The sequence below is a fragment of the Aegilops tauschii genome, chromosome 5, assembly GCF_002575655.3.
Source record: "Aegilops tauschii subsp. strangulata cultivar AL8/78 chromosome 5, Aet v6.0, whole genome shotgun sequence".
Taxonomy (NCBI): domain Eukaryota; kingdom Viridiplantae; phylum Streptophyta; class Magnoliopsida; order Poales; family Poaceae; genus Aegilops; species Aegilops tauschii.
The window spans coordinates 317,406,537-317,427,796 of NC_053039.3; positions in this window are offsets into that span (position 1 = coordinate 317,406,537).

A 21,260-nucleotide genomic window follows, 5' to 3' on the forward strand; every position below is an offset into this window, starting at 1 on the left:
CTCGTGTCATATTGACCCATTTGCACCGAAACAAAGGGACCTTCAAACCACGTCCATAGTCAAGTTCCCATATCTCCTCTATGTAACCATAATATGTTTCCTTTCCCGTCTTGGTTGTTGCATCAAAGCGGACACCACTGTTTTGGTTGGTGCTCTTCTTATCTTGGGCGATTGTGTAAAATGTATTACCATTTATCTCGTACCCTTTGAAAGTCATTATATTCGAAGATGGTAACTGGGACAACGAGTACAGGTCATCTTCAATAGAGGCGTCATGCATGGTACGTGTCTGCAACCAGCCGGCGAAACTCCTGGTTTGTTCACGTGTAATCCAGTCATAACACCGCTCCGGGTGTTTGGAGCGTAGAAAATTCATGTGTTCGTCCATATACGGAGCCACCAAGGTGGAATTCTGTAGAACTGTGTAGTGTGCTTCAGTGAGAGAATGTTCGTCCATACATATTATTTGATTCCCTCCTAGCGTGCCTTTTCCATCCAGTCTGCCCTTATGCCGCGATTCAGGAACACCAATCGGCTTAAGGTCAGGAATAAAGTCAATACAAAACTCAATGACCTCCTCATTTTCATGGCCCTTGGAGATGCTTCCTTCTGGCCTAGCACGGTTATGAACATATTTCTTTAAGACTCCCATGAACCTCTCAAAGGGGAACATATTGTGTAGAAATACAGGACCCAAAACGTTAATCTCTTCGCATAGGTGAACTAGGACGTGCGTCATGATGTTGAAGAAGGATGGTGGGAACACCAACTCGAAACTGACAAGACATTGCACCAAATCATTCTCTAACCTTGGTACGATTTCTGGATCGATTACCTTCTGAGAGATTGCATTGAGGAATTCACATAGCTTCACAATGGCTAATCGAACGTTATCCGGTAGAAGCCCCCTCAATGCAACTGGAAGCAGTTGCGTCATAATCACGTGGCAGTCATGAGACTTTAGGTTCTGGAACTTTTTCTCTGCCATGTTTATTATTCCCTTTATATTCGACGAGAAGCCAGACGGTACCTTAATACTGAGCAGGCATTCAAAGAAGATTTCCTTCTCTTCTTCGGTAAGAGCGTAGCTGGCATGACCCTGATGTATGCCATCTTTTCCATGCATACGTTGCTGGTCTGTGACGCCCGGGTAGTTAGGCTACAGTAATCCCACGTTAATGATGCCACGTCACCAGGGTTACTGTTGTTAATCTCGTGTTAGTTCAAAATTGATTCGAAATTCAAACTTAAAATAAAGTCAAACGGTAAAGATTTTCAAATATTAAAACTAAAATGTTGGGGTGTTGCCAAATAATGCATAGGTAATTATTGTGGAGAAACCACACCTTTATAAAATATTTAAATACTATTAGATGAATAAAACAGTAGCGAGAACTATTATCTAAATACTTTTAAATTCCAAAAAATTACAAAACTAATTTAGTTTGGGTAGCAAGTTAGTGTGGTTGTGGCATATTTGGTAACATCAAATTAGGTGCCATTTTGGTATTTCGCTAAAACAAAAATAAAAGGAAACTAAAAGAAAATAGAAAAGAAAAAAATAAATAAAACAACACACACACAGGGCAGAGAACCCCCTTGGCCCAACTGGGCCTCGGCCCAGCCGCCCCCACCTGGCCGCTAACAGGCCGGCCCACCCACTCCCCTCCATAACCCCCACTCTCCTCGGTCCAACCCTAACTGACACCCATTCCCCCCCCCACGATCCCCACTCCCCTGGATCCACTCCCCCTCTCCCTCCCACTGGATCGGCGCCGCCGCGGCACCCCTCGCGCCTGATCCCACCCGTCGCCGTCCTCCACCGTCCCCAACCACTCCCCCCCCCCCCCCACTCCCTCTCGATCTCTCTCTCGCCCTTCCCCGATCTGGATCGGGGCAACCCCCTGATCCCATCGCCCCCTCGCCGCCTCGACGTCGCCGCCACCCACCCCCATCGCTCGACGCCAACGCCCTGCCACCTCGTCGCCCCGTCCACGACCGCGCCATCGCTGGACCCCGACCGGAGCTACTCGACCCCGCCTCCCCAACGCCGCGTCGCCGGACTGCCTCCTTGTCTTCCCCAGTGCCGCACGTCGTCCCCGTCCTCCTCCCCAAGGGCTTAACCGAGCCACGCCGACCCTCTCCCCGGCAACGCTAGTGAGCGCCACCCCCTCTCCCCCTCGTCTAACGCGGACACGCCGTGGTCGCCGTGCCCCACGTGCGCTCGGCCGCGTTCACCGCATCCTCGCCAGCCACCCGTGCCCGCCCACGCCGGCCTTGGCCTCCCGCGACCAAGCACCGACCGCGCCCAGCCCCTACCGCCGCCCGGCCACCACCGCCTCCATCCCGCGACGCCTGTCCGCACCCGCCAGGGCCACCGCCGTCCGGGGCCGCCCCTGCTCCCCGCCACCTGCCGCTGTCGAGCGAGGCCGCCGGCGCAGCTGGGCCTCGTGCCCTCGTAGCGATGGCCTCGGGCACGAACACCCATCGCCCGAAACCGCAGCGCCCCTACGCCCGAATCGCCTGGCGCCCGTTGGCCCGACCCGATAGGCCCCCAGGGCCAATGGCAAGTGGGGCCCGCCCCTGAGAACGTTTATATAAAAAAAGGAATTAAAAAATAAATAAATAAAATAAAAATAAAAATAAAAATAATGAATTAATTAGTTAATTAACCCTGTTTAGATTAATCTAATTTAATTAATTAGTTTAATTAATAGTTAACCCTAATTACCCTAATCAGTCTATGACATGTGGGACCCACGTGTCAGACGACTACTGACGTCAGCATGATGTCATGCTGATGTCATCACAACACTGTTTTGGATAATGTTGAATTAAATAATTAATTAAAATTCAGAAAATGATTAAATCTTTAGAAAATCATATAAAATAATCCGTAACTCGGATGAAAATACTTTCTACATGAAAGTTGCTCAGAACGACGAGACGAATCCGAATACACAATCCGTTCGTCCGCCACGCGTCCCTAGCATAGTGAACCTGCAACATTTCACCTCCGGTTCATCTGTCCGAAAACGTGAAACACCGGGGATACTTTCCCGGATGTTTCCCCCCTTCACCGGTATCACCTCATACCGCGTTAGAATACGTCTAGCTCTGCCTGTTGTCCTGTTATGCACTTGCTTGCTATGTATTTACTGTTTCTCCCCCCTCTTCTCTTCGGTAGACCCCGTGACGATGCTGATGCCCCTGTGGTCGACTACGTCACTGACGACCCCTCCTACTTGCCAGAGCAACCAGGCAAGCCCCCCCCCTTGATCACCAGATATCTCCTATTCCTTCTCTATACTTCTTGCATTAGAGTAGTGTAGCATGTTACTGTTTTCGGTTAATCCTATACTGATGCATAGCCTGTCATTGTTGCTATAGTTGTTACCCTTACCTGCTATCCTACTGCTTAGTATAGGATGCTAGTGTTCCATCAGTGGCCCTACACTCTTGTCCGTCTGCCATGCTATACTACTGGGCCATGATCACTTCGGGAGGTGATCACGGGTATATTCTATATACATTATATACATGACACATGTGGTGACTAAAGTCGGGTCGGCTCGTTGAGTACCCGCAAGTGATTCTGATGAGGGGGCTGAAAGGACAGGTGGCTCCACCCTGGTAGAGGTGGGCCTGGGTTCCTGACGGCCCCCGACTGTTACTTTGTGGCGGAGCGACAGGGCAGGTTGAGACCACCTAGGAGAGAGGTGGGCTTGGCCCTGGTCGGCGTTCGCGGATACTTAACACGCTTAACGAGATCTTGGTATTTGATCTGAGTCTGGCCATTTGGTCTATACGCACTAACCATCTACGCGGGAGTAGTTATGGGTATCCCGGCGTCGTGGTATCAGCCGAAGCCTTCGTGACGTCAGCGACTGAGTGGCGCGCGCCAGATTGGACGGGAACGCCACTAGGCTAGGTCTGCTTCCGGCCGCGTTCGCAATGTGCAGGTGTGCACAGGGCGATGGGCCCAGACCCCTGCGCGCATAGGGTTAGACCGGCGTGCTGACCTCTCTGTTGTGCTTAGGTGGGGCTGCGACATATTGATCTTCCGAGGCTGGGCATGACCCAGAAAAGTGTGTCCGGCCAAATGGGATCGAGCGTGTTGGGTTATGTGGTGCACCCCTGCAGGGAAGTTTATCTATTCGAATAGCCGTGTCCCTCGGTAAAAGGACGACCCGGAGTTGTACCTTGACCTTATGACAACTAGAACCGGATACTGAATAAAATACACCCTTCCAAGTGCCAGATACAACCCGGTGATCGCTCTCTAACAGGGCGACGAGGAGGGGATCGCCGGGTAGGATTATGCTATGCGATGCTACTTGGAGGACTTCAATCTACTCTCTTCTACATGCTGCAAGATGGAGGCTGCCAGAAGCGTAGTCTTCGACAGGATTAGTTATCCCCCTCTTATTCTGGCATTCTGCAGTTCAGCCCACTGATATGCCCCTTTACACATATACCCATGCATATGTAGTGTAGCTCCTTGCTTGCGAGTACTTTGGATGAGTACTCACGGTTGCTTCTCTCCCTCTTTTCCCCCTTTTCTTTCTATCTGGTTGTCGCAACCAGATGCTGGAGTCCAGGAGCCAGACGCCACCGTCGACGATGACTCCTAGGGCACTGGAGGAGCCTACTACTACGTGCAGCCCGCTGACGACGACCAGGAGTAGTTAGGAGGATCCCAGGCAGGAGGCCTGCGCCTCGTTCGATCTGTATCCCAGTTTGTGCTAGCCTTCTTAAGGCAAACTTGTTTAACTTATGTCTGTACTCAGATATTGTTGCTTCCGCTGGCTCGTCTGTGATCGAGCACTTGTATTCGAGCCCTCGAGGCCCCTGGCTTGTATTATGATGCTTGTATGACTTATTTATGTTTTAGAGTTGTGTTGTGATATCTTCCCGTGAGTCCCTGATCTTGATCGTACACATTTGCGTGCATGATTAGTGTACGGTCAAATCGGGGGCATCACAAGTTGGTATCAGAGCCGACTGCCTGTAGGAATCCCCCTTTCCACACTCTTTGGCCGAAGTCGAGTCTAGACATTACAAAACTTTTACTAACATGGCTGTGTGTCTTACGGGCCCACGTCGCCATTGGGTGGTATTAGGATCTTTTACTCCTTGTCTATACTCTGGGACTCTGATCTCTCTTCTATTCGGGTTAAGTGAGTTTTGCTAAATCTAACATTAGGATCTCGTTATCACTTTCACCCGGAGAGCCCCTTATTACTGATGATCGTCTGCTGCACGTGAAGACCCTGAAGATACTCTCCGCTAATAACCCGAGAACTTGTGTTCATCGCTTTTGCAATTCCCTTTCATTGATAAACTCCTATGGATAACCACGTATACTCGCCATTCATACAATGTTTCCCAGTTGATCTTGTTATTACAAGATACCCCGAAATTCTCTCTGTTGTTCTGAAAATCCTTTAAGCTTACTGCCTTGCAGTTCTTTACCACATGAATACCCCTATTGAAGATTCCTCACACTTATCGAGTATCCGCTCATCCCCAGTTGTTCATGTGTTTCACAATGGTCTTTGAAATACTATTCGATCCTCCAAAATTCCTCAGTAGCTTATTGCTCTGCAATACTTGTCTGCTTACATTATGGATGCTTTCCATATGTCTGGCAATATTCATTAGTATCCTTAGACACCGTCATTTTGATCCTATTAATTCAACATGAGTGTGAATGCACGCAATTGTCAGTTGATCCTTTTAAATTATCTTTCTGGCTCAGACGTCATTTTGAACATGAGCTTGTTCTCGACCAATCTATTTGCTGTCAATTGTACCCTTAGGTCTATTGAACTTATCCACCCTTGATCAGAGTGTTTGCTTCTGACCCCTTGATTTGAAAATCATAATTCATTTGCATTGAGCTTTGATTTAGTCGGTTGTTTCTATAATCTGATGCCTTTGCATTCTTTTTCCTTCTGATTGAGTACCGATACTCGCATCAGATTTGTTGTGGTCCGCGAGACCAATTGCTTGGTTATTATTCGACAGTGTCCTTCATATTTAATCGCCTTGTGAATTCCTCTCGGATACATAATGCCTTTAGTAAATTGTATCCTCTTCTTTGGTCAACCATACTCTGCTTTCGAGCTGGTGATATTTACTATTGAAGCTTGTGGTATATGTTTCCACGATGCCCCAATGGGTTGAACCTATGCCTTCCTTAATATGTGTGAACTCGAAGTTTTCACGATTCATACTCTTCTAGTATTTTGCCAGATAAAAAATTTCAACACTGCAACTTCATCAAACGCGAGAAGTGAATGAAAGGGTATGCATTGGAGAAGTGGGAGTCGACCTTGAACTTTGGGTTCATGCCCATGGACATGATGTAGATCCTATCATGGAAGCTTCTTATAATAATAGCTATTTCCCTGGTATAATATCATCTGGTATCGGTGAATTGATCCTTTGCAATCGTGGTTCCGACCATGTTTCTCCTTGATTCCGTTTCTCATGCAAGTTTGAGCACTTGTCTTCTGCAAAGCAATACCCTAGTCCAACCTCTACCTTGATCTACCGTCGAGTATTACCATCTGGTATCTCGAGAATATCTAAGAACTGTGTTGCATCTTATGAGTCTTCATTAGCTATTATTTCTCACTAATTCCAATTTTTCCAACAGGTTCTGAGTTGTTAGAACCCCTCAAGGACACCGATATGTGAATCAATTCCGCACTCCGATTCAATAACTCTAAGTAATTTTTGTTGCTTACGAGTTTAATAATCCTTCAAGTCATTCCTAGCATGCTCGGCTATGTCATTATCGTGCCGATTTTAACCGTGCTACCTGGACCTTCCCAACGCACAAATTTCGACAGTGGGCTAATCTTGCGTCGATCTTCCTCGTCATATCACTTCTCCTTGAACTGCAAACTTGATTTCGAGTTTGTGTCCTACCCGTGGTTCCAATAACCTTTCGCTTTCATCATTCCTTTGACTTGATGTCATCGTCGATCAATTACATCTTCTTGAAAACCTCTCGACAAATTTGTCGTGATCTTTGTCAACAATTTGACTTCTTCCAAGTTGTGTGTCGAAATTCAGGATGAGAAATACCATCCTTGCCCCTCGATGAATTGTGTTATCATCGACAACATTCTTACCTCCTCCCAACACAAACTTGTTCATATTTTGTGTTGTATCTTGATTTCCCCTGCTATCCAACTTATGTTATGTTCTACCGTGGAGTATTACCATCTTTGATGTCAAGAATGTCGTGAACATTACTCCACCTATTAAGAATTCTTGGTACAGTGATACTTCTCACCATCACCATTCTTTCTTGGTCCCCGTGTAGTTTCTAAACGAAATACCGACAAATGGTCTGTGATGTGTAAATTCTAAACTTCTAGCAGCCCTATTACTTTGAAGTTATTGGTCTATAGTTTCATTCTACGTCTATGGCTTAATGAATCATCATTCGAACATTGATTGTGCTACCTAGCCCATATTTTGGGTGCACATTTCAACCAATGTTTAACTGTGTATGTTTTCCTCGAGCATACATCATTAAGTCATTCGATCTAGCTAATGTTATCTCCTTGTTCACATAGTGGTGGAAATCCATCTTTTGGAAATCTCAATGGATTGTCGCTGAGTTAATCAGTCACCTCCTCACCTCTCCTCGATGTAATGATGAACCCTTGTTCGGAACTCGCTTCCATAGTTCATCTCCCGAGAATCTTCGATGTCGTTTCGACAATTTGTGTTGCACCTTTCTTCTCAGGCATCCTGAGTCTGAGTTATCCTAACACCAATCAGATCTGAATCTCGGTCAGATATGATGGTTGGAACATATTTCCAAGAGTTATAACATTGGCCTATTTATGACCCGGTAAGGTGATGATACCCAGCACACCTGGCGGGAGGACCTATTGTTATAAGTTTTCCCTTTTAGCAAGGTTAGCTATTCTTCCAAGAGGAAATTGTAAGACTTATTCTATAAGTTGTTCCTGATGGATCCTTTTTGTTTCCAAAGTCTGATCTTCACCTGTTGACCATGTCAATGCTATCTCGAAGCATGTCTATGGTACTCCGATTTTCAACAGGAACATTTGAAGCCCAATGCTAAATGTTTCCTGCTCAATTATCCAAACACCTTTGTATGGGTAATGTCATGAAATTTCTCTCCCCTTACCTAAAGGGTTTTCTACATTATATCCTGTCATGGATATCATGCTCTGCTTGTCCTTGGGAAGGATATACCCTTGAAATATGTGTTTAAACACATTTTCCTTTCCATTGTTCTGTTTACACTGATAATCATATTTTCCTTTCCATTGTTCTGTTTACACTGATAATCATATTTTCCTTTCCATTGTTTTGTTTAACCTTTCTTGTAATCTGACTTAGCTGAGCAGAGATAATTCCCTGCTTAGTTGAGCACCTCGTTGTACCACTCTCTCAGTAGACCATGTTACTTTTGTTGATGACATTTCGGTAGCCACCGATGGATGAGAACTTTGCCTATTGGTCCGCCTCGTTTCAACGAGCAGGAAAAATGGTTCTCTTCGTGCCTCGCCCTTGGTACCGACGTTGTTGCCGATATAACTGACAGACTATCCTCTAACAAGCCTTGCTATCATGATCGTGCAAGATGTCACTGCTCCTAAAAAAACCACATGGTGGGCCCATAACCCACAGTTCCACAGGATCGAAACCTGACTCTTCTATACAACCCTATTTCTAATGGTTATTCCTCACACTTGGCTCCGTATTTAATTCGCGGGCCACCTTCCTAGTGATCTATTCGGGTATCAGATGCAATACTTATTCTCGTTGCTCTGAACCCCTTTCACCTTCTGATAGGCATCGAACGCTTGCCTATCGGTTTGAAACTTATCATGGTACCTTCTTACTTTGCTCTCGACATCTTCTTAGGTTTCAATTCGAGAGATACTTATGCTTCTTCACCTGGGTTAACCGCTTGATGCTGGATCTTGTTAGAATCCGTCCTTATAGGGTTTTCCCTTCTCACCCTTTCATAAGTACGGTGAAGATCCTGAAGGAAGGACGAAAAACTTCATCATGATGACCTGAAGCAGAGGACTGAAGACATCAATGTAATGGATCGACCTCTTCGAGAAGAGCAACTATGACCGAGAAGAATCGTTATAATTTCGTAACCAGATCCCTTCCCCCTTATAACCGCTCCTAAATCTCGGGACGAGATTTCTTGTAGTGGAGGAGAATTGTGACGCCCGGGTAGTTAGGCTACAGTAATCCCACGTTAATGATGCCACGTCACCACGGTTACTGTTGTTAATCTCGTGTTAGTTCAAAATCGATTCGAAATTCAAACTTAAAATAAAGTCAAACGATAAATATTTTCAAATATTAAAACTAAAATGTTGGGGTGTTGCCAAATAATGCATAGGTAATTATTGTGGAGAAACCACACCTTTATAAAATATTTAAATACTATTAGATGAATAAAACAGTAGCGAGAACTATTATCTAAATACTTTTAAATTCAAAAAAATTACAAAACTAATTTAGTTTGGGTAGCAAGTTAGTGTGGCTGTGGCATAGTTGGTAACATCAAATTAGGTGCCATTTTGGTATTTCGCTAAAACAAAAATAAAAGGAAACTAAAAGAAAATAGAAAAGAAAAAAATAAATAAAACAACACACACACAGGGCAGAGAACCCCCTTGGCCCAACTGGGCCTCGGCCCAGCCGCCCCCACCTGGCCGCTAACAGGCCGGCCCACCCACTCCCCTCCATAACCCCCACTCTCCTCGGTCCAACCCTAACTGACACCCATTCCCCCCCCCCCCACGATCCCCACTCCCCTGGATCCACTCCCCCTCTCCCTCCCACTGGATCGGCGCCGCCGCGGCACCCCTCGCGCCCGATCCCGCCCGTCGCTGTCCTCCACCGTCCCCAACCGCTCCGCCCCCCCCCCCCACTCCCTCTCGATCTCTCTCTCGCCCTTCCCCGATCTGGATCGGGGCAACCCCCTGATCCCATCGCCCCCTCGCCGCCTCGACGTCGCCGCCACCCGCCCCATCGCTCGACGCCGACGCCCTGCCACCTCGTCGACCCGTCCACGACCGCGCCATCGCTGGACCCCGACCGGAGCTACCTCGACCCCGCCTCCCCAACGCCGCGTCGCCGGACTGCCTCCTTGTCTTCCCCAGCGCCGCACGTCGTCCCCGTCCTCCTCCCCATGGGCTTCACCGAGCCACGCCGACCCTCTCCCCGGCAACGCTAGTGAGCGCCACCCCGCTCCCCCTCGTCTAACGCGGACACGCCGTGGTCGCCGTGCCCCGCGTGCGCTCGGCCGCGTTCACCGCATCCTCGCCAGCCACCCGTGCCCGCCCGCGCCGGCCTTGGCCTCCCGCGACCAAGCACCGGCCGCGCCCAGCCCCTACTGCCGCCCGGCCACCACCGCCTCCATCCCGCGACGCCTGTCCGCACCCGCCAGGGCCGCCGCCGTCCGGGGCCGCCCCTGCTCCCCGCCACCTGCCGCTGTCGAGCGAGGCCGCCGGCGCAGCTGGGCCTCGTGCCCTCGCAGTGATGGCCTCGGGCACGGACACCCATCGCCCGAAACCGCAGCGCCCCTACGCCCGAATCGCCTGGCGCCCGTTGGCCCGACCCGATAGGCCCCCAGGGCCAATGGCAAGTGGGGCCCGCCCCTGAGAACGTTTATATAAAAAAAGGAATTAAAAAATAAATAAATAAAATAAAATAAAAATAAAAATAATTAATTAATTAGTTAATTAATTAGTTAATTAACCCTGTTTAGATTAATCTAATTTAATTAATTAGTTTAATTAATAGTTAACCCTAATTACCCTAATCAGTCTATGACATGTGGGACCCACGTGTCAGATGACTGCTGACGTCAGCATGATGTCATGCTGATGTCATCGCAACAGTGTTTTGGATAATGTTGAATTAAATAATTAATTAAAATTCAGAAAATGATTAAATCTTTAGAAAATCATATAAAATAATCCGTAACTCGGATGAAAATACTTTCTACATGAAAGTTGCTCAGAACGACGAGACGAATCCGAATACGCAGTCCGTTCGTCCGCCACGTGTCCCTAGCATAGTGAACCTGCAACATTTCACCTCCGGTTCATCTGTCCGAAAACGTGAAACACCGGGGATACTTTCCCGGATGTTTCCCCCCTTCACCGGTATCACCTCATACCGCGTTAGAATACGTCTAGCTCTGCCTGTTGTCCTGTTATGCACTTGCTTGCTATGTATTTACTGTTTCTCCCCCCTCTTCTCTTCGGTAGACCCCGTGACGATGCTGATGCCCCTGTGGTCGACTACGTCACTGACGACCCCTCCTACTTGCCAGAGCAACCAGGCAAGCCCCCCCCCCCCCTTGATCACCAAATATCGCCTATTCCTTCTCTATACTGCTTGCATTAGAGTAGTGTAGCATGTTAGTGTTTTCGGTTAATCCTATACTGATGCATAGCCTGTCATTGTTGCTACAGTTGTTACCCTTACCTGCTATCCTACTGCTTAGTATAGGATGCTAGTGTTCCATCAGTGGCCCTACACTCTTGTCCGTCTGCCATGCTATACTACTGGGCCGTGATCACTTCGGGAGGTGATCACGGGTATATTCTATATACATTATATAAATGACACATGTGGTGACTAAAGTCGGGTCAGCTCGTTGAGTACCCGCAAGTGATTCTGATGAGGGGGCTGAAAGGACAGGTGGCTCCACCCCGGTAGAGGTGGGCCTGGGTTCCTGACGGCCCCCGACTGTTACTTTGTGGCGGAGCGACAGGGCAGGTTGAGACCACCTAGGAGAGAGGTGGGCTTGGCCCTGGTCGGCGTTCACGGATACTTAACACGCTTAACGAGATCTTGGTATTTGATCTGAGTCTGGCCATTTGGTCTATACGCACTAACCATCTACGCGGGAGTAGTTATGGGTATCCCGGCGCCGTGGTATCAGCCGAAGCCTTCGTGACGTTACCGACTGAGTGGCGCGCGCCGGATTGGACTGGAACGCCACTAGGCTAGGTCTGCTTCCGGCCGCGTTCGCAACGTGCAGGTGTGCATAGGGCGATGGGCCCACACCCCTGCGCGCATAGGGTTAGACCGGCGTGCTGACCTCTCTGTTGTGCTTAGGTGGGGCTGCGACGTGTTGATCTTCCGAGGCCGGGCATGACCCAGAAAAGTGTGTCCGGCCAAATGGGATCGAGCGTGTTGGGTTATGTGGTGCACCCCTGCAGGGAAGTTTATCTATTCGAATAGCCGTGTCCCTCGGTAAAAGGACGACCCGGAGTTGTACCTTGACCTTATGACAACTAGAACCAGATACTGAATAAAATACACCCTTCCAAGTGCCAGATACAACCCGGTGATCGCTCTCTAACAGGGCGACGAGGAGGGGATCGCCAGGTAGGATTATGCTATGCGATGCTACTTGGAGGACTTCAATCTACTCTCTTCTACATGCTGCAAGATGGAGGCTGCCAGAAGCGTAGTCTTCGACAGGATTAGCTATCCCCCTCTTATTCTGGCATTCTGCAGTTCAGCCCACTGATATGCCCCTTTACACATATACCCATGCATATGTAGTGTAGCTCCTTGCTTGCGAGTACTTTGGATGAGTACTCACGGTTGCTTCTCTCCCTCTTTTCCCCCTTTTCTTTCTATCTGGTTGTCGCAACCAGATGCTGGAGTCCAGGAGCCAGACGCCACCGTCGACGACGACTCCTACGGCACTGGAGGAGCCTACTACTACGTGCAGCCCGCTGACGACGACCAGGAGTAGTTAGGAGGATCCCAGGCAGGAGGCCTGCGCCTCGTTCGATCTGTATCCCAGTTTGTGCTAGCCTTCTTAAGGCAAACTTGTTTAACTTATGTCTGTACTCAGATATTGTTGCTTCCGCTGGCTCGTCTGTGATTGAGCACTTGTATTCGAGCCCTCGAGGCCCCTGGCTTGTATTATGATGCTTGTATGACTTATTTATGTTTTAGAGTTGTGTTGTGATATCTTCCCGTGAGTCCCTGATCTTGATCGTACACATTTGCGTGCATGATTAGTGTACGGTCAAATCGGGGGCGTCACATGGTCCTCCCGTGCCTCAGGTGTATCTTTTGTCTTCCCATACACGCCCAAGAAGCCAAGCAGGGTCACGCAAAGATTCTTCGTCACGTGCATCACGTCGATTGCAGAGCGGACCTATAGGTCTTTCCAATAGGGCAGGTCCCAAAATATAGATTTCTTCTTCCACATGGGTGCGCGTCCGTCAGCGTCATTCGGAACAGGCTGTCCGCCAGGACCCTTTCCAAAGACTACCTTCAAATCCTTGACCATATCTTGTACATCAGCACTAGTACGGTGGCGAGGCTTCATCCAGTGATCCGCCTCACCTTTGAAATGCTTGCCTTTCTTTCTTACGGGATGCCTGCTTGGAAGAAATCGACGATGTCCCAGGTACACATTCTTCCTACAATTGTCCAAATATATACTATCGGTATCATCCAAACAGTGCGTGCATGCGCGGTATCCCTTGTTTGTCTGTCCTGAAAGGATACTGAGAGCAGGCCAATCATTGATGGTCACGAACAGCAAGGCCTTTAGGTCAAATTCTTCCCCCATGTGCTCATCCCACGCACGTACACCTGTTCCATTCCACAGCTGTAAGAGTTCTTCAACTAATGGCCTTAGGTACACATCAATGTCGTTGCCGGGTTGCTTAGGGCCTTGGATGAGCACTGGCATCATAATGAACTTCCGCTTCATGCACAACCAAGGAGGAAGGTTATACAAACATAGAGTCACAGGACAGGTGCTATGGTTGCTGCTCTGCTCCCCAAAAGGATTAATGCCATCTGCGCTTAGACCAAACCATACGTTCCTTGCGTCATCTGCAAACTCCTCCCCGTACTTTCTCTCGATTTTTCTCCACTGCGACCCGTCAGCGGGTACTCTCAACTTTCCGTCTTTCTTACGGTCTTCTCTGTGCCATCGCATCGCCTTGGCATGCTCTTTGTTTTGGAACAAACGTTTCAACCGTGGTATTATAGGAGTATACCACATCACCTTGGCATGAATCTTCTTCCTGGGGCGCTTGCCCTCGACATCACCGGGGTCATCGCGCCTGATCTTATAGCGCAATGCACCGCATACCGGGCAAGCGTTCAAATCCTCGTACTCACCGCGGTAGAGGATGCGGTCATTAGGGCATGCATGTATCTTCTGCACCTCTAACCCTAGAGGGCAGACAGCCTTCTTTGCTTCGTACGTACTCTCGGGCAATTCGTTGTCCTTTGGAAGCATATTCTTTATCATTACCAGCAACTTTCCAAATCCCTTGTTAGATACACCATTCTCTGCCTTCCATTGCAGCAATTCTAGTGTGGTGCCCAACTTTTTCTTGTCATCTTTGCAATTCGGGTACAACAATTTCTTGTGATCCTCTAACATGCGCTGCAACTTCTTCTTCTCCAAATCACTTGCGCAGTTTCTCTTTGCATCGGCAATGGCCCGACCTAGATCATCAGCGGGCTCATCTGATGCCTCTTCTTCAGCTTCTTCCTGCATTGCCGGCTCAGCTTCTTCCCCCATTGTTGTATCATCGTATTCAGGGAACCCATGGCTAGGATAGCTGTCGTCGTCCCCTTCTTCTTCATTGTCTTCCATCATAACCCCTCTTTCTCCGTGCTTGGTCCAAACATTATAGTGGGGCATGAAACCGGACTTAAACAGATGGACGTGAATGGTTCTTGACGTAGAGTAATTGTGATCATTCTTACAGACTAAACATGGACAAGGCATAAAACCATTCGCCCGCTTGTTTGCCTCAGCCGCAAGCAGAAAAGTTTGCACGCCATTAATGAACTCGGGAGAGCATCGGTCATCGTACATCCATTGTCGGCTCATCTTCATTACACAACACCGAAAAGACCAAATTAATACAAGTTCATACATAAAGTTCATACAAGACTTAAATGCAACAAACAAATAACTCTCTAACTAAAGAATTTAAATGCAACAACAAATGCGATCAAGATCGCAACTAAGGTAACAATTGATCCAACAGCATAATGATACCAAGCCTCACTATCAATGGCATATTTTCTAATCTTTCTAATCTTCAAACGCATTTTCTCCATCTTGATCTTATGATCATCGACGACATCGGCAACATGCAACTCCAATTCCATCTTCTCCCCCTCAATTCTTTTCAATTTTTCTTTCAAATACTCGTTTTATCTTTCAACTAAATTTAACCTCTCGACAATAAGGTCGGTTGGAATTTCCGGTTCACAAACCTCCTAGACAAAAATATCTATGTCAACTTGATGGGCATAATTTGTCATAAACACGAAATGCAACAACTAGTTTTAAAAGAGAATATACCACATCCGAATCATAACAAGGACGAGGGCCGAAGGGGACGGATATCAAAACCATGGCACTATGTATAACAAACAACGTACGGGTAAGATAATTATACGAGTAACTATATATCCAAATCACACAAACATCAATTTGGTAATGTAAAACATTCATGAACAAGAGGCTCACCACAAGGTGGTGCCGGCGACGGAACGGTGCGGGCGATCGACTGTGGTTACGACGGAGATTTAGAAGGCACTAAGTAAACCACACCTACATATGCAAACTAAGTGTTATTTTTACCTCAAAATGCATATAAATCAAATACTAGCACATATATTTCCTCCCAAATTACTAAACTCATAAATTAATCACTATACAAAGCATTGCAAGAGCTAATCTAGCAATGAGAGATGAAAGGACAAAGTTGCTAACCTTTGTGATCATTTGAATGGATGGGGGCCTTCAAATCTTGACAAATTTTGGGCAAAATGTGTGATGAGCTCGAGAGGAAGAGGGGAAGAACAGAGAGGAGAGGGGAAAGGGGAAGAACAGAGCGAGCTCGGGTGGAAGAAGGGTTTATGTAGGACGACCTTTAGCACCGGTTCGTGCCACGAACCGGTACTAAAGGTGCTGGAGGGGCCCTGGACTGACAACATCCTGCCACCACTCACTTTAGTACCGGTCCGTGGCACGAACCGGTGCTAAAGGTCGGCCACGAAACGGTACTAATGAAAGCGGCCGGCTAGCCGTTGGAACCGGCACTAATGCACACATTAGTGCTGGCTCAAAAGCAAACCGGCACTAATGTGCTTGACATTTGACCCTTTTTCTACTAGTGTAGTGCCCCTCGTTGAACCACAAAGGGGATGTCCTTCATCCCCAAGTGTCGTGTTTGCACACATCGGCAACATTGTTCCCTTCTTCTTGGGTATCGACGTCTTCGGAGGTTGTGAGCTCTGCCCAGCTTCAACAGTTAAAGCATTTGTAGCAGTGGGAGCAACTTCTTTTTCCGCCTTGTTCCTTAGCTTGTCCAAATGCTTGTTCTACTTAGTGGGAAATTCTTTACCACGTCTGATACTGGTGGTGGTGGTTTTACCCACCGTATAAGAATATGATGACTCAGAAGTATGTACAATATTCTGCGAGTCAAATTCTTCGTTAATTTATTCACACTTATATTGTACTTCTCCATTGATTGAATAATTACGTTACTTTGTGTGTTGTGCGCTAAAATCATCAATATTGCATAAGAGTTAGGATGTGTGACCATTCACCGGACATTTGAAGACTCTAAGTTATTTAGCTCACATCGCAATGCACTAATCTCTTCTCATCCAAAGGCTTTGTGAAGATATGTGCAAGTTGATCTTCTGTCGTCACGTGATTGATGGCCATGTCTCCCTTGAGCACATGGTCACGAAGGAAGTGGTGCCGAATGTCGATTTGCTTCGGCCTTGAGTGTTTCACTAGGTTGTGGGAGATCCTGACCGCACTCTTATTGTCACAGAGGAGAGGGATCGCTTCATCTAGAGAAGCTATGAGCAACATTTAGGTTTTTCTGTCATCTTTGTTTATTTTTCTTTTCATTTATTTTTGTTTCTTCGTTCTTTTGTCCATTTTCTTCAAAAGAAATTGCATTTTCTCCAGAGATTTTCATCTTTTGTCCTTTCTGGATTTCATTTAAAATTCATCACGTGTTTACATTTTTCACGCACAATGTGCATTTTTTTATACATAAGAGATATTTTTATACACATTAGTATACATTAGAGACACTTGTTTACGTGTTCAAATTCTTTTAATAAATTCATGATTAAGTTTTTTAATATATGTTTTAATGTATATTCTTTTATCCATGTTGTACATTTTTCACATACGTGAGGAACATTTAATTATATACATATAACATTTTACAAATATTTTCTTCAAATATATTTTCATGCATGTTTTACATTTCTTGCATACATTAGTAACAAATTTTATACATTTTTTGCATACATGATTTCATATCTAATTTTTTATACACCTTGTTTATTTTGTCTACACCGGGAGAATTTTTTCCATGTATGTTTCCACATAATATCACGAACATTATTACGAAGCACATGGATTTTTTATTCTTAAAACTATTTTTCAGGAGATAAAAAATTAAACTACATTACCAAATTTTGTGCACCGTGTTAAACTTTTTTCAAAATCACATTTCTAATTTAATCCAATTCCAGTTTTGAATAAAATTATTCAAAAAATTCTTGAAGTTTTAAAAGTCATGGAATATAATGACATTATCAACTTTCTAAACTTTTTAAATTTTGGATATAATATATTTTATTATGGCAATATAAATAAAAGTAGAAGCCGAAAAGGTTCCACTTTTTTTAATCATTTTGTTTTTGCTTCTGGGACTGCCCAAGTGCTGTGAGAGATACCCCAGTTTTTTTTTCATTTCAAAATTTACTTCCTTTCTTATTTTTCTTTTTTCTTTTCTGTTTCCCTTATTCTTCTTACTTAAAATAACTAAAGATTTCAAAGAACTTCCCAATTTCCAAACAGATTGGAAAATTACAAAAAAATGTGCGCATATTGAAAAAATATTCATTAAGTTGAAAAAATGTCATTTATTTTGAAAAAAATTCGCATGTAAAATAATGTTTGCGAATCCAAAACATTTTCATTGAAAAATTGTGCACGTGTTCAAAACATGTTTGGGAATTCAGAAAATGTTCATGAATTTTGAAAAGTTTCATGACTTTGGAAAGAAACATTCGCGAGTTTGTAAAAATTGTTCACCAATATCAAAAAAAAATCTTGATTACATTTTTTTCATGAATTCTGTGAATTCATAAAAAGTTCACGATTTCAAAGAAAAATTGCGAACTCAAAAACATTTAATGAATGCGATAGTCTATCAAAACAAAAAAAATGCCGCATATTTCAAAAAATATTTACAAATTTTAAAGATGGTCACAAACATGGAAGAATGTTAATTAATTCAAAAAATGTTCACGAATGCAAAATTGGCCATTAATTGAAAAATGTCCACCAATTTTAGAAAAACATTCAAGAATTTGGTAAAAGAAAAGAAAAGGCAAAAGGAAATGAGGAGAATAAAAAATAGAAACCCAAAAAGAAATAAAAAATACATTATGAGCCGGCCTATACCTAGTACATGGGGGGTGGGGAGTGTATGCGCTCGGTCGCTATCAAGCAACACACGCGCCATATAGGAACCACCATATCGCTTAAACGATGTAGAAGCTCACATCACCTCAAGGAACACCATGGTTTGCAGGCCGAGTAACATGTTTCGTCATTTCTCCACTATGTTTTGCCTTTTATCTCTCTTTTTTGTTTTCCTTTTACCCTTTCTTTTCCTTTGTTTAATATTTTCGAAAAAATATCTGAAAACACAAATATTACACAAATGCTTAGTTTGAAATAAAATGTCCAATGTAAAATAAGTATGTTTCCAGTGTTTAAAAAAATATTTGTCAAGTGTTGATAGCATCAAACAATATCTGTAAAAAATTGTTGACGAAAAATGTTTGTCATATTTTTTTTAAACATGTATGAAAAAGAATGTTCCTGATGTATACGCCAAATGTAAAGCGTGTATGACAAAAAGTAAACATTAAAACATATATGAAACAATTATTAATCATGGATTGAAATATGTTAAACATGTATAAAATAATGTTCCTGATTTATACGAAAAATGTGCAACAGATGAAAGAAACTAGATAACAAAACATGTATCTGAAAAAAATGTATTTTTATAATATTAAACGTGTGTAAGAAAATGTATCTTTAGTATATAATAAAAAACATTCAAAGAAACCGATGCAAAACAGTGAAACATAGTGAAAATGAAAGAAAATCAAGAAAAAATAAAACTGAAAGAAAATTAAAACGAAAAAGAAACTAAAATCCAAAAGAACACAGAGACTACATCGAACCAGCGACGAACGCACACGAAGAACGCTCTAGTGGAGCAGTCCAAACGTGCAGGCCCGGCTGGCGAGGGGGCCTATGATCTCCCTAAAAGCTAGATATAGAGCACTTGATGCCAAAAATTGGCATGCCAACATTTGGCAAATACCAAATATTTATTAGTGCTTGGTTTGGTTATCATATTTACTTGCGAGCGTCACAAGAAGTTGTCAATTTTTAGCAAATTTGATATTGTCAATTGTTGGCTTGCCACGTATTGGCAATGTCAAATATTGGCATCAAACCAATTATTCTTATAGCTCGCATGGGTCGCGGACGCCAGGACTACGTCTAGTGAGCTGGTTTACTTGCTGTGCACAGTAGGTTCGCTCTGCACTGGTTTTATTCAGTTTTCTTTTCTTTTGTTGTTTCTTTGGTTTTATTTGTTTCATTGCTGGTTTCCTTTGATTTTCCTTTTTCCCTTTTCATTTCACTTTGGTCTTATGTGTTTTCTCAATAGTTTTATTTTTAGGTATTTCCTTTGTTTGTTATACATTGTATTCCTTTGTTTTTTCCTTGGTTTTCTGTATTGGTTCTTGAATACACAATATGCATTTCTTGAATATATGATGTACATTTTAAGAAAATAGTTGTTTTGAAAACTTATCCTAATACCCCCTCCGTTCCAAAATATAGTGCTTCCTCGGTTTTTGCGCTTCAACTTTGACCATAAATTTAACCAACGAGATCGACTGCGGCGGGAGCAAAAATTATATCATTGAAAACTTCTTTTCAATACGAATTCACAGGTAGATATTCGCTCCCGCCACAGTCAGTCTCATTGGTTAAATTTATGGTCAACGTTGAACCTCGGGAAACGCGGGCGCGCTATATTTTGGAGTTGAAAGAGTACAACATAATTTATATTAAACTCAAACAATTTTTGCACTTTTTATAAACACTTCCGAAAATTTCACAATGGAACCAAATATATTCTAACACGCACGGTCATTTTTTACATTGCATAGAATATTTTTTAAATGTCACAAACTTTTTTTGAAACTCGTAAATATTTCCAAAACATGTCACGTATATTTGTTTAACGGCATGAAACATTTTCTATGTTAACAAACTTTATTTCTAACATTGTATACAATTTTTTCGAAAATTTCACGTACATTTTTTTGAAAGGCAGGAACATTTGTTTTACTGTCAGAAATATTTCCTTTAAAATTTCTCAACTTTTAAAACGACTCGAACAACTTGTTTATATGATGTTCACTTTTTTCAAATTCATATATTTAATTTTCTTAAATAAATTTATGTTTTTAGTTATATGCATTTAATATATAAATAAAGAGATCTTGAAAAGAGAAGTTAAAAAGAAATTCGAGTGATGTCAGCATTAGGAGGAGCCACGCCTACTGGGCCGGCCATCACTGGCGCCTTGTAGACGAGTACGCCGCCATCCACCTCGCACTAAGCAGCTTTTTTCATATACGTGGGTAGTGATGACCGGCCCAGTAGGCGTGGCTCCTCCTCATGCTTTCGGAAGGTTTCATGCGCTTTTTTCCTTTTCTGTTTTTAGAGTGTTTTCTTTATCATATTTCATTCACGTTTTCTATTTTCTATTTTCCATTATCCCATTTAATTTTTCAATACATGTTGAGATTTTTTTATAGGTTTCTAACTTTTTTGAATATAATTGGAAAACAAATTAGATACATGTTCTACATTTATGCGAATAATGTTGAACATTTTCAAATGCACATTAAGATATATTTAAGTATAGGGTGAAAAAATTATACACACCTTACGAATGTATGATGATTTTTTTAAACATAGTGAACATATTCTGAATACGCTGTCAATATTTTCGATACACATGTTGAACATTTTTGGAAATGCACGGTAAACAGTTTTTAAATATAAGCTGAACAATTTTCAAGTA